Raw genomic sequence first — 15795 nt, 5'->3', positions numbered from 1 at the left:
CAATGAAAGTGTCTTGTTACCTTGTATTTGACCTGAACAACAAAACAAAACAAAAAAAGCCTCTTAAGATGGTGTGGTGAATCTCAGTTTCTACAGCAACAACACAAACAGAACACAGCAGTGAATGTTCTCATAGCATCCACAAGAAGCTATGGATCTTTGTGGTTTTCACAGCTAACATCTATCACAATACCTACAAACCTTTAATAGTTTAGTCAATTAGTAGTGTGTGTCGTTGTGTTTAGTCAATAGCCTAATGTATAAACACTACCAACAATTTAATGCAATCATTAAAGGATACAATTTTGTGCCTTTCAAGTGATTCGGTTTTGTAGTAAAAATGTGTTTGCATTGTCCAATGGGAGAATTACAATTTCTAGTTGGGTACCAAGACTCTGTCTCCCTCACAAGGTATTAAAAACAGAGGCCACGTCTCCTTCAAAGTGACTGGAAAATAGAGGCAACACCTCCTTCTAGTGAACTATTAATTATTACAGTACTGCCTTTGCTGAGATGAATACACACATTGCTGCATTTAAATTAAGGACCTTTGAATAGAAACCTTCTGAATGAATTGGTATAGTGCTGCCCAAAGTGTGACTATATAATGATGTGTCCAGAATAACAATAATGTGTGCCCTGGATATCTCGGTTTGCTAAAATCATGCGGCAGACTACCAATGAAAGCCTGCTGATGAAGGATTCAGAGTTTACAGTTCATGCAGGCTTCTCACGCTCATAGATGACAGATTACGAAAGCCAGCTTGCACTGAAAGCACAGAGTAATACTTAATTATAAAAAAAGGTGCTCATTAAGAGTTACTGGTAACCGTTGAGGATGAAAAGATTAAGTGCTTGTGAAAACTGTCTCTTCTGCCCTGATGGCTAAACCCTACCACATTCCAGTGAGACCAGTTCAAGACCCTGACCAGACTAAAAGATCAGCAGAGACAGTGTAAACCTACATGGTGCAATCAGGTGGAGAATGATGCAAACTCTGGAAAATCCCCTTTTTTTCTTTTCTTTTGTTCTTCTTTTTCAGCTAACTTAAAAGGTTGCATTGGTTTTATGGGCCACTTAAAAATATATATTTTTACTGCTGAATAACCTGCTTTTTCAGACAGTTCTGTAAATTTAAAAGATCAGTGATGCTATGACTTCAGGATGTATTGTGTGTAAAGACATTTACAGGTCTTTTCCAGATCTTAAAAGACGTTAATGGTGAATGTGAACTGAAGGAGTCTTTTCTCTTGTCTGGCAATGCAGTGCTGAGCTGAGAGCTGGTTTCCTTTCAGGACTTCATTAATCTGTACTTAAACTGAAAACTGTTTAGCTTGGATGTCCAGAGCACAGCCATTTGTCGGGCAAGATGTTACATTTATTTCATTCACTCAGAAACAGAGAGCGTGGTCGGGGGGTTCGGGTTTACACATTGCTAGGCAACCGACAGGAAGCATCTCTGAGTTTGCTTATGTAAGAGTAAAACATTTGTACAGTAACGAAACAAAGCACGATAGCACACATACACTTTTTGTCTGGAAATACAATATTGAAATGTTTTAAATATAGGAATATCTAAACGAGAAGCCCTTTTAGTCCATTTGTGCAGTGCAGAACAAGATAAAACTCCCCAAACAAAGAAGTATATGTGGAAAGCCTATATGTTTAGTAACACTGTCCTTTGTGCATTAGCAGCCAGCTAAAAGTAAAACCGATTTAATGACTCATTGTTCAGCATGTGTATAAAAAACAATAATAAACAGGCTCGCTGAATTGAAATCATCTGAGCAAAGGAGCTTTGTTTTGAGAGATAGCAAAAAGCAGCATGTGTGGCACTGACCAAACCACGCTACTCCAGACACAAACCCAAGTCAAATCAGGGTTTAAGGATTGCTAGGCAACAAAGCAGGAAACACGTAATGGAGACAAAAAAAACGGAAAGGAGAGATAAAGATGGATACATCTTAAATTATAAAAATGGGGAGAGGCAGAGAGATGACAATAACAATGAACAATATTATTAATAACAATATTAATTAAAATATTAATAACAATATAATAATAGGAAGAAGAAAGAAAAGTAGTAATTATATTTATAGAGCACATTTAGAATTTTACAGAAAAGAAAGATCAAATAATGGGAAAAAAAGTATATACAGAATACAAATAGTTTCTATGATTATCAGTAAATCTATTGCTCAAAAGCAATCTTGGAATCAACAAGCTGTTTCACATGTGTTCTAGGATGTGGAACTTAAAGGCCTAAAAAAGGCCTCTAAAGGCCATGTGTTATGCCGAGAGAAACGGAGGCGGAAGCCGAAGTGCTACTCTCGTATAGTTTAATGAAAATGACACACCATATACAGTAATGACTGGAGAAATGCCGGGTTAGATGGAGCAGGGTCCGAAATCCCGGTGATGTGCCGAAAAGCAACGCGTATCCGTGGTAGGCCGAGCACAAGTCCACGGCGGAGACCCTAGGCCAAGCGACCTCCTCGGTGGAGACCCTAGGCCGAGCGACTTCCACGGCGGAGTCTGGAGGCTGAGCGACGTCCACGGCGGAGTCCGGAGGCCGAGCAACGGCCACAGCGGAGTCCGGAGGCCGAGCAACAGCCACGGCGGAGTACAGAGGCCGAGCGACACCCCCGGTGGAGTACCGAGGGAGAGCGACGTCCTCAGCGGGGTTCATAGGCTGCACGACATCCTCAGCGGAGATTAGAGGCAGAGTGACTTCCTCGGCGGAGATTAGAGGCAGAGTGACTTCCTCGGCGGAGATTAGAGGCTGAGTGCTGTCCTCGGCGGAGACCTGGGGCTGAGCGTCGTCCTCGGCAGAGGTCAAAGACCGAGCAACGCCCTCGGCAGAGGTTTGAGACAGAGCAGCGCCCTTTTGAAAATCAGAGGCTGGGAAACACCCTCTGCCGGGTTCAGAGCCAGAGTGACACCCTTTGTGGAGGTTTGGAGCCGACTCTGGGGCATTAGGGCGCTCTTTGTGGGTGTCCGAGGCGCTATGGCGCTTTCAGGGGAACCTCGTACCGCTACATCACCTTCAGAGGAGCTCTTGGGCGAGACGTCGGCTTTAGAGGAGCTCGGAGCTGTGACATCACTGCGACATCACTGTCGGCTGAACATGGAAGCAACCTGTCGCCGCCAAAGGGACCTTGGGCCGCAATGGGGCTTTCCGAAGTGTTTTGGAGCACGTTTTTTCCCTCGGAGAGACCTGGCAGAGGGAAGGTGCTTCCACAAAGGCTTGGGACGGTGTTGTCACCCTCAGAGGAACTTAAAGCGTGATGCCGCTCTCGGCGGAGTTTTGAACCGTGACGTAGCCTCCAGAGGACCTTTGGACCGTCACGCAGTCTTCAAAGGTATTTGGAGGCGTAACGTCAACTTCAGAGTAGTTTGAAGGCGAGACGTCGCTATTCTGCTGAGGTTGGATCTGCAACGGTGCCTTTAGAAAGGCTCTGAGGCTCGACGGTCCGTCTGGAGGGATTTTGAGTCCTGGCGACGACGCTCATGGTGAGGTTTCGCCACACAACGTCGCCTTCAGAGGGACTTGGACGCGAGATGTCGCCTTCGGAGGAGGCCGGGGGCGAAACATCGCCTTCAGAGGAGCTCGGGGGCTAGACGTCGTTTTTCAGAGGAGCTCCGGGGCGAGACGTCGCCTTCAGAGGAGCTTGAAGACGAGAGGTCGCCTTCAGACAAGCTCAGGGGCGAGACATCCCCTTCAGACGAGCTTGAAGATGAGACGTTGCCTTTAGGCGAGCTCTGGGGCAAGACGTTGCCTTCAGAGAAACTCGGAGGTACGACGGCACCTCCGGAGGGGTTTGGCGACAATGTTTTGTCCGTGTCATGGTCCGGTGGCGGTACTACCTACTCTCTGGAGCCGAGCGGCGTGCGGAGTGGTCAGAGGAACTCAGAAGCGGGGTGGAGCACTCGGTGGAGCCCTGGAACTGAGCAGAGTGTTCGGCGGAACACTGGAGCGAAGCGGCATGCTCGTAAGAACACTGGAGCGGAGCGGCGCGCTCGGGGGAACACTGGAGCGTTGCCCTCTCAGAATCGAGGGGGTTGTAGTGGAGATCTGCCGTAACCATCCCGAACATCCCTGTGAGAATATATATATTTATATATATATATTGGGACTGCAACACATGGCCAGATTAAAGGCTTCTTTCTGCTATGATCTAGCAGCATGCTGCAAGTCTTTGGAGTAAGCTTATATACTGTCCATGGTAAATTTGGAAACTATACCACTTTCAGAATTGATGATGTAAAATGTATTCTCATTCAAACCTGACATCTGAAGCTTGTGAATTAGTGGGAGTTACTATCACAAGATGAGAGCATAACACATCCTCCACCCCATTAACTGTTCATAATAACACAGTACATTTTTAAATATGATAAAATAAACTTGTTCCATGATTCATCTTTTTACACTGTTTAGACTTTCTCTGGAATCAAATAATTACTAAGTAGCCCCCAGCAGTACACTCAGCTCTTTATCTAGAGCTAAAACATCAATATAAAAAAGGTTTATGATCATCATGAGTGATTTCTTTACATCTATTGGGCTACACTTTAATTGCTACAGTTAGGTGTGATAAGTGTACATATCAGAAATTCACTTAGACTGCATCAGATCATTTTTGCACTCTAAAGACTTAAACAGTTCTGCCTATGATCTGTGTGCATTGAGCTAGTTTAAATTTAAAATGCAATTCAGTCTCCACTGTAAGTATTGGAACGGCAAGGCCAATTCTTCCTATATACTGAAGACATTTGAGTTTGAGATCAATTGATAAATATGGGACAACAGACACCAGTTTTTATTTCCTGATATTTAGTTTTACAACACAGCACCATTGGTGTCAGAGCAAAATTATTGGAGCAGATAATAATTAACATAAATATCACTTAAAATTAAAATGTATCCCTTTGCCTGCAATAACTGCATTGACACACTTTTATCACCAAACTTTTGTCTTCTTTTGTTATGCTGTTTTAGTTTTGTACAACAGACTTTTATCAGATGATGTTTGTTTTAGGGGGCTTCTTTTGAAGTCTCAAAAATTTGAAAAATGCTACAACATAAAACTTTACAAGCACAATAATAAATGAAAATAAATGCAAAAAACACATTGAAATTGTATTTGTTATTGTAAACCAAAAGATTACAGCTGTGTGTGTGTGTGTGTGTGTGTGTGTGTGTGTGTGTGTGTGTGTGTGTGTGTGTGTGTGTGTGTGTGTGTGTGTGTGTGTGAGAGAGAGAGAGAAAGAGAGAGAGAGAGAGAGAGAGAGAGAGAGAGAGAGAGAGAGAGAGAGAGAGAGAGAGAGAGAGAGAGAGAGAGAGAGAGAGAGAGAGAGAGAGAGAGAGGTAGGTAGGTAACACTTTAATAAACCAGTTGTAAACTCCAGGCAAAGTCCAAACATATAACCTAGTGCACTGCTTTACTTCTCCCACACCAACGTTAACATTACCTTATTGTGCAAAACACACTCACACTGACAGAAATACAAATGTTTAAAGACAAGTACGCAATTTTCACAACATGGATGTGACGAGAGATAATGGTGAGCATGCTGTGGCCTTCCTGTGCATGAACACAAAACAAAAGACTGCATTATCTCTGTGTAAAATCAGAGAGAGAAGGGATGTATCTCAGCACCTTCTTTGTTTTTCAATCAATATCTATTGCAGGGTGTAGCAGAGAGGGCAAGAACTGTATAGTGTGTTTTTTTTTTATGAAACAGTTTCTCATGTGACTGAACATGCATTGTGTGTTTTACTGGCAGTTGCCAAGAAACCTATTCCTCTCATGGATGTTGTGTGTTTAAGGACATTACAACTCTGCAATACACTGCTACAACTAATTAACCAGATATCAGTAGGTGGGCATGTCGACAAATAGTCTGTTGCGGCCACTCTACAGTAGCTCTTTAGCCTGTGTTGTTGTTCATAGATTTAATCTAAGAGGTTTTGATGTGAAATTCTTCCTTCTAAAATAATATAAATCAAATGTCAGTTGTGTGTGTGACTCCATGACATACTGTCAAAAGGACTATGAAACATGTACCTCGGTAAAGCTGATCAACAACAAGACTAATGTAACGTATCAGGCGGAAAGCCTTCAAACAGTGGGATGTCAATCAAGCATGCTCGTTAAATAAAAATGCCAGGCCCAGAAAAAGAAAATTACATTTTGCAATGTCAGCCACCTGACCTCAACCTGACCCAGCATGCTTTTTCTTTTACTGAAGACAAACCCAAAGGCAGAAAGACCCACAAAAATACAGCTACTGAACGCAGTGGTAGTAAAGACCTGGCAAAACATCTTAAGGGAGAAATGGCATTTGTTGGTGTCCACTGTTTCCAGTCTTCAGGAAATCACTGACTTTTCATTTTATACTGTGAAATGGAAGGACTATGTAAGAAATAGCTGTACGTTTAAACAAAGTTTTGTTTTAAAACTCTTGAACAAAACCTGGATTATAACTATACATTCACATCTTTATTTGAAATCCATTGTGGTGGTTCACAGAGCAAAAACTACAAAAACTGTGTCTTTTAAATACTAATGGACTGTACCGACTGTACTCTTTAAACAGTGTTGTGTATAAATGTTGTGGAATGTTTAAACAAGTTAATTCCGCTATCACCTACATTTAAGACATAAACAGTCCTCCCAATACTACAAATATTCTCCTCTTTCTTTACATTTATAACACAAATTCAGCTTATCATCCTAGACTTAAAAGAATACGGGATGTGCAAAGTCTTCTTTCCTGAAGACCTGTTTCAGAAAGGCTAAATAACACACACACGCACACACCCCGACTCTTGCACATAAATATAAATCTGTGATCTGTTTTCCAGCATAACAATATTCAGGGTCGTCCTGAATAAAAAACTAAAAAAAGAACCCATCTAATAATCAGAGTAGAATGAAATCCAACAACACTGTGGTATAAATGGTTGTAACAATTAGTCATGAAAAATATAGAATAAAGAGTGAAAATATGTTATATATGCTATAATAATTAGTATTGATCATATCGCATGGAAAAAACATTACATGTGCTGGTTTGATACCTTAATGAATTTAATCTTAAATCAGGGAAATAGTTTTTTGGCAGAATTTCTGTTTTTTTTTTTATACTATTTCAGCCTGAAACCAGAAGTGTGAGTTTTTGTGGTCAGTGCTGCTGAGGTTTTCTTGAAACAGTCACACAAAAGTGTTTCAAAGTGTAAATGATCATGAAAATTACAGTAGGTCATAATGTCAACCCTATTTCCAATTTCCGTAAACATGGCGGTAAATGGAAGAGAAAGCTGGACAAAATACAAAGCTGAGTGACATGATACAAGCTTACATTGATCTGGAGAAGTCCTACAGCAGTCCTGCAGTCAATTCCTGCAAATGACTCTCCGTGATTCAAATACACTGAACTCTGACAGTATCTGTGGGAGAAAATGATAAAGAATAAATAAATATTACCACTCATAAGCTCTTGTGGTTTCTTTATTGTGACTTTGACTCTCCTGCCAATTTGCTTAACTGCTGGAAAACTGAGAGAGGTCCTAAAAAATCTCTTCGGACCATTTCATTTCATTTTACCCACTGCTTTAAACTGAGCAAAAATGACTAGGATTCTCTCACAAATCTTTTGCAGTTAAAGTCATATTGCCCAGTCAGATTATTATTATTAATCTTATTATTAGAAGTAGTAGTGTGAGTAGTAGTAGTAGTAGTTCAGTTCAGCCCTACAGTATTGGCCACAGTTTACAAATTATGAACTTAGGAGGAAGTGCGGAAAACTGAATGCAGCAGAGATCTAAGAACAACCAAAAATGTTTGTTTACTCCAGATTTATTGGCAACCCTTCATGAAAACCAAGATATGTAAAGAAAAACAAATGATATTTTGATTTTAAACGTTTATGAAACCAAAATATATTTATTTAAATGTTGTTGTTTTTTTACATTTTTAAAGTGGTGGAACATTGTTCTACAAACACTTCTACAAGAACATATTTCGTTCTTGTTCACACAGCAAACAGACAGCAATAGCGCAACAGGCAATATGTGAAAATGAGGAAAATCAGGTATGACACAATAACCAGAAATCCACACCATTGACTGGAATGATTCCTTAGACCATCCATATGTGGTCAGATGTTACCATACATCCTGACTCACAACTTGATTTTTTTACCTGCAATTTTCTCCAATTTACTGTTCCATGTATAAAAAAGAAAGAAAGCCTTATTACTAATTCATCTTTCCCTGTCTTACACAAAGGAAACTACAAAGAAAATCAGAAGGAAGGAAAGGAAGTAAAAAGCAGAGATCGCTGGTGTCTCTGTATGTAGCTAGCATGCTTTGCTATTCTACCAGTGAAGCCTTGAAAGAATGCTTTGCACATAACGTAAAACAAACACCAAATATTTTGGACAAATTGCTTTTTTATTTAGTTCTAATATTATTACTTATAGAACAAAGTTATTTTTAATTATTATTATGATGAATGCCAAATAATTATTGATGGGACTCTTTGATAAAAACAATGACAGAAAATAATGTGCCAAAATCAGGGCAGGTCAAAAAAAAGACGAAATCATATATACACTGGCACAAGCGATGTAATATACTTCGCTAAAAGTGTGGTGCCAGGTTTAGGTTCTTTGCCAGGTTTATCTCTTGTGATTGATTCTTATTAGTGCTGAAAGAGACAGCAAAATGATGACCCCAAAACACTCAAGCAAGAACACCAGTAGTACACAATGTCTCTAATGGCTAATCTTATGTGTATGACCAAACCAAAGTGACCCATTTAATAGGACAATACTAGTGTAAAACTAAAAGTTATTTGGTACTAATATTTGTCCAATTCTAGATCACATAAATCACATTGTACACTATGTTCCAGACTATGAGACACAACACAGAGAAAGAGTCACACTTACAAAAAAACATGCTCCTTTCCTCACTCCTGTGACAATCCCAATGGAACTGAGCATTCAGACACCCAATGAGTAGGAAAAATAACACATTGTGTAATAAAACAATGCTAGCTTTACCATTTCATAGCTCCAAATTATAGCTCAAACCTAAACTTATAAATGCTGCAGCAGCCTAAATAAATACTTTGCAAATTAATTGAATATGTGAAAAAAAACATATGTAAAATTTACACAATATTACAAAAGCATTCATGTAATCATATAATCATTACAAAATATATATCTAAACTTTTACAGAATATGTAGGTGTATAGGTGCACAAATGATATGTGAGGGGGCCTGGGGCATAGTCATAACTTTGATTTTATCCTAAAGGTGTTCAGTGGGCTTGAGATCAGATCTCTGTGCAGACCACTCAGTTCTTCCACACAAACCATGGCAAACCATGTCTTCATGGACCTTTCTTGTGCACAGGGACAGTGTCATGCTGGAACAGGGTGGACCGATTATATCTAGTGATGAATACTAACTTCAAACAATACAAACACTTTGTGGAAACTGTTAAGGGCAAAAATACATTGGTAAATTGGTCAGGTGTCCACATACTTTTGGCTGTATACTTTCTTGTTTGTAATTTAACAAGAATGAGTGAGAATGACAGAAGGGAAAAAAATAAAATAGGAAACTAGTGATTAATGAAAACCTGGTAATAAATACAAACCAAGCAGTGGTGTATATAACATTTCTATTTCTATATCTCTTTTACATTAATGATAAAAAATATGTTTAACAAAATACAGCAATCACATATTTTATGATAGACAATTGTATACCAAAATTTGGAACTGAGAAAGTCTTCTTATTTAAAATGTAAATAAAAATGTGAAGCACTAATAGTGAATGTAGTACATTCATGTGTCTGGTCCCAACCTAAAGACACTAGCACACTCACACACACAGTGCTTGTGCGAGAGTGTATAGTTGATATGTAGTTATACAGGACAGCAGTTCTTTATGGTAGGACAGCATTCAGTACTTAATATTTTTTTTTTTTTTGCAGATTCTATATCATTAAACATAATTGAAAAAAAAAAATTGACACAACTGATAATATCTGCTTTACAATTTAAATGAAATACTTCAATTGCACTCTGAACTCTTACATGCATGGTTAAACCAGGTCAGTCATCAATCACAATTAAAAAAATGGTATTATTACCCATCCAACAACACAAAAGTCATCATTTACCAAAAGTCACATTTACACAGCAGGAGTTAAATACAATTGTAAAGTTGGTGATCCCTTGTTATGTTCCAACACTGGTTATAAATTAACAGTCTATCAGCTCCTCTCTACATGTGTGTTAGTCTTGGTTAGCGCTAATTTCGGACACATGTTCCAGATCTCTCACTGAGCTGCTGCTTAGCTGATTCGGGGTTTCACTTTAAATCCTAAGCAAACTTACATGACTGCAACTGATTGCATAGTACAGCAGGATGGTCTGTGCCAGATCTCAGACAGACTTAGCTATAGGTAGGTGTTAACCCAGAGTATCAGTGCGAATGATAATGAGTGCGCGTGTTATTTTACTTGTTTCTGAAAGAGTTAGTTCTAATCTAATGTTTTAGCAAATTATACATTGCTCATTGGATTGTGTCATTTTAACTATTTACATTATAAGCATGGGAATGACTTAATCACATTGATGAGGTCATGCTTTTAAAGAGAATACGGCACAATTGAAGAATATACAAACACATAAATGAATCTATTGTATATATATTACATCATGTCACACCATGTGTAACAGGGCCATCATCTCAAGTATAAACGTGTAGGTACCAGTACAATACAAATTGAAGCTTTCATTTTTGATTGATGCAAAAACGACTAAAAGAGAGCTGTAAAGAAATGCCTATACATTTACATTTCTGGCAATTTGCAGACACACTTATGCAGAGCGACTTACATTTATTTAATTAATGCAACTGAGCAGATATGGCATTAAGGGCCTTGCTCAGGGGCCCATGAGTGGCAGCTTGGTGTGGTTTTTAGTGTAATATACATATTCTTCCTAGGGCTGGGCGATAAATCGATTTTATCGATTAACTCGAATGTGTAGTTTACATCGATCTGTTTTAATAAAAATCGTGTTTCTCTTTAATGTGCGCCGACGCTCCCCTCTGGGCTCCCATAGTTATGAACTAACTCAGCCCCCTCCGTGTGTTTGCCATAGAGATACACAAACAACATGGCAGCGAGCAAGCAAAGGTAGCAGTACCACCAATTTACTGCAGCACCTCCAACAGAGGCATGCTGTCGAGTGGGAGAGATGTAGGGCCCTACGACATGAACACTGCGGTTAAGACATCCGCATCTTGAAAATACACGGTTAAGCAGCCGCACTTTGTTTAGTGTTGCGTGTCTAATCGTACACTTCCGGTACGGGTGGTTGGAGCGGTCAAAATACATGTAAAGACGCTTCAGTACGGCGTTTCCGTTAAGAAACAGAAAAATCAGAGCATTTAAATCAACATATTCAAACACTCATAAAACATTTTTTTGAGGTTTGCTCAATCTTTCAAATAATTCTTATTTAGAATCTCCCTGTCTATTATATTCTGATTTCAAATTTCAACTCATTTTACTGTGGAGTTTTTAAGAAAAGTAAAGGCAAAATCACTCCAAGCATCACTGCATTTTTAACCATGTTCCACTTTAAAACACTCATAAAACATTTTTCTTTATAGGTTTGCTCAATCTTTCAAATTATTTTTATTTACAATGTCCCTGTTTATTACTCTCTTAAATTTTATCTCATTTCACTTTGGAGTTTCAAAGAAAAGTAAAGGCAAACTCACTCAAAACCTCAGGTGCATTTTTAAATCATGTTCCACATTTAAACACTCATAAAACATTTTTCTTTGTAGGTTTGCTCATTTTATGTTATGTTACGTTCTATTTTCACAATTTACAATGGCAGGGCCGCCATCTTGTATTTTTGGCTTGTTGTTTATGATTGCACTTTAACCCAAAGTGGGTTATAATCCCAGAAGGGTAAATAAACTTTATTTAATAAAGTTAAAACTTTTTTTTGATTGTTTTCTTTGTCATATGCAGATTGATTTTAAGCAGGGGGAAAAAATCGATTTAAATCGCAAATCGGATTTTTTGTGAAAAAATCAGGGATTTTTTTTTTTAGGCCATATCGCCATATCGCATATCTTCCTCTTCGATTTGACTGAGATGTTTGAAAATGACACAATCATATATATACAATAACCCTAACCCTAACCCTAACCCTATACATACCACTTTGGTTCAAATATCTTCAGGCAACACACTGCAAAAAAGGCATGAGAATCATAAACACGTAAAACAGACACATTCTGCGAAGTATAAACTGGGAACCAGAAACCCAATGTGTAAAAGAGAACAGTAGATTTCTTCCTCTAAATACTAAGCATGCGTGGAATAGTAGGAAATAGACAGACATTTGTAACTGATGTGCCACGTCTGTTCTGTTTGCTAAAGGAATAAAGGTGCATACAGGAAATGCAAATCTGATAACACTAAAACTAAAAATGAAATATACTTTATTTACACTTTACTCCAGGAACATATTCGATCTGCCGAGGCATGTCCTACTCCTGACATTTACAGTACGCTTTTGACTTTGCACAGCTAACAAGTAAGAAAATATTGCAGTGATCTTTTATTAAAAAATAATTGTTACACATAAAACTCTGATTCTTTAGTTTTACCTCCGATCTGTTCAACTATATGATGAATTTCTAGTAGGGGTCAATTTGCTCACATAGTCATGTCACGTTACTGGATAATGCTAGGGTTTTTTTTCTTTTCAAAAAAAGATGAAAATTTCTAGAGCTATGCAAACCTAAAGGCATTTTAAACCTGTTGCTGTCAGAATAATCAGTAATCAGTTTGTCATATTAAACTCTATTTTTATTATGCTTTTTTTTTTTGTAATAAACTGCCAGTATGTATGATGCAAAAACATACTGATGCAACTTACACAAATAAAATGTTCATCCACCATTTTTATGACTGGAAATAAATCTGTTTTCTTGCACGAAAGGAAAGAGCAGGTGGTGAAATCTTGGTGTGGCTGGGATTTCTATTTAAATCCCAGGCTCTAAGCCTCCAAACTCTAAGCTACCACCTCCCCAACTCCTAGCATGTTCCAAACTTAAATTTTTTTACCTATGCACTGCTGCATAATGCCACATTAGTAAGGATTTTTAAGCTCAGAACACTTTCTTTTAACTCACACTAGTATGGCAGCTCTGAGGTGTGTGAATAAAAAAGCCCTGCAAAGGGTGATGAAAAACTGCTAGGCCATTGAGCAGAGAGCCATAGAGCACCTTCACCACAGTAGATGTCAACACAGGGCACACAGCATCATCAGGCACTACTGACATCCCTTTCACAAACTGGTTAACCTCCTTCCATCCAGATAGACATAGAGAAACATTCACACCAGAACCAGCGGGTTCAGGGCCATCTTTTTTCCAACAACCATCACCCTAGTGACCTCTGCACTGACCATTTAGACACTGCTGTCTCTTTAATGCTTTATACACTTTAATGGTGGTAATTGTTGTGCAGTTTTCCTCCACTCTATATATTCTTTTTTATCTATGTATAATTATAACTTTATATAATTGAAAATGTATAGCCTCTCCTAGTTAATCTTATATAGCTGTACATTACCTGTATACATACTGTGCATTAACTTGATAATGTTAATCTATCTATCAATTAAAAATCTTTTGTATGAATACCTTTCTAATGAAGAATAACAATAAAATAATATAATTTTTAACTCTATAGACAAAAGTATTGAGACTTGTGATTCTTCCCCAAACTGTTACCACATGTCACTGGAATCAAGTTGCATTACTTTTTTCCTTCACTCTACCAGGAGAACTAGGAGGCCTAAACCTGTTCCAGCATGACAATGCCCCTGAGCACAAAACGAGCTCCATGAAGATTTGATGTGTATGGGTTGGAGTGGAAGATGCTGAACCTTACTGAACACCTATGGGGTGGACTGGGATTCAGTCACAAGGGTTGTTTATAAAGTTAGGTACTGAAGTAGGATGAGGGGGTCTGGGGACAGCATTCCATTTCCTCCCACATTTGTATACACACTGTAAATAAATAAATACTATATATATATATATATATATATATATATATATATATATATATATATATATATATATATATATATATATATATATATATATATACACACACACACACACACACACACACACACACACATATACACATAAACTGTACAAAGATTTATCAAATATTTTCCTGTTCACCACTGGCTTGCATTTTGAAATGATTGATGAATTCTGTATTATTGTGAAACTGTGATATTTTTAGCCGACACTATCATATTGTGAAAATTCTAAACCATAAGCTCCTAATTAAACTCAAAATTCCTATATTCCTATTCCTATAATTTTAAGTGTTAAAAAAAATTAAATAAAATAAACAAAACAGTAGCAAGGCCTGACACATACATTACCTTAAAAAAAAAAAAAAAAGAAATGCAGGGTCCAAGATTTTCAGAATCGAAATACTTTATTGATCCCATAGGAAAATTGTTTGGTTGCATTAAAAGAAAAAATAAAGATTAAAGTAAAGATTTAAATAAATATGCATATTAAACTATATATCAAAAGAAATGAATGTGTAGCAGCATGAAATGGAATTTGTAGCAGCATTGCACATTAAACTAATTATTTTTATTGCACGGAGATTATTGCACATAATTACTTAGGGTATCAATAATATATAAAATCTATAAATATGAAAAATATAGGTATATTCATATTATCTATAATGTATAACATCTATATAGTGGAGCAGCTGTTTTACCCTCAGAGAAAGGAGTTACAGTATATAGTTTAATAGCCACAGGCAGAAACGATCTCCTGTGGTTCTCTGTGGTGCATCGTGGTTGTAGGGGTCGGTCACTGAACATACTCGTCAGACTGCTCAGTGTTTTATCTAGGGCTGCAACTAACGGTTATTTTGATAATCAATTAATCTGACAATTTTGCTCTTTTTTTTTTTCTTCAATTAATCGGATAAAATAATTTGTTTTTAAAAATGTTATGTTTTACTTATTATAACTATATAAAACTCTTACTCATGTTATTTATGTAAAAAGTTGTACTTAAAAAAAATGGTATATAGGTGATTCATAAAGTTTTTCTATAACTGAGGTCTCTCTTTGATAGTTTGTGTGTAATGCCGAGTGTATGGCCATCTGCTGTGGGTGAAACTATGCAAAACTGGTAAAACTACATTAATCAGTGAACTCACTCCATTCCTCAGATGGTTCTGTGCCAAAAGCATCTGCTGATCAGCCTGCATTTTTAAATCTCCTAAGCAGAAGTTCAGCAGATATGCACTAAACACAACAGCTGATTTAAACGATTCTATAATTTGAGGTATACTTATGATACATTCTAAAAAATATATTTCAATAGTTGCTTTTTATTTTCCTAATCTTCAACTTCGTTTGGGTCTAACTCTTGGGTCAAAAAATGTTAAATAAAAATATAAAATCGCATTTTACATATGCTGTAAAAATGCTGTTAAAAGCTCAAGATGTATTTATCCTAATGTATTAGCTTTAGTTATGTTTGTTTATGATAAGCTTTCAAAATATAAAATCCGCATATTGAATTCTACATCAAGTTATATTTAAGAATTAAGCTTCACTCTTAAGTCAGTGAGAAGGACGATCCAAAGCAGTACATTCAGTTAATCGCTTGCATTTCTTTCAC

At 37.6% G+C, this 15795-nt stretch overlaps 1 protein-coding gene across 3 annotated transcripts in view; it reads right to left on the bottom strand.

The window, feature by feature from the left end:
• gng12b (guanine nucleotide binding protein (G protein), gamma 12b) overlaps positions 1–15795 on the bottom strand; it is a 53754-nt gene that overhangs the window by 32501 nt on the left and 5458 nt on the right. For 2 of the 3 annotated variants that reach the window (XM_083570172.1, XM_083570171.1), the window contains exon 2: positions 7369–7456. The exons of the other annotated variant lie outside the window; for it this stretch is intronic. The gene's annotated coding sequence lies outside the window, so the exon portion shown is untranslated. The remainder of the gene's footprint in view (positions 1–7368; positions 7457–15795) is intronic. 3 annotated transcript variants of the gene reach the window in all.

This window comes from Silurus aristotelis (genome assembly GCF_946808225.1).
Source record: "Silurus aristotelis genome assembly, chromosome: 2".
NCBI classification, from domain to species: domain Eukaryota; kingdom Metazoa; phylum Chordata; class Actinopteri; order Siluriformes; family Siluridae; genus Silurus; species Silurus aristotelis.
The sequence above is the reverse complement of the archived record's forward strand: the minus strand, read 5'-3'. Positions and strand labels throughout refer to the sequence as shown.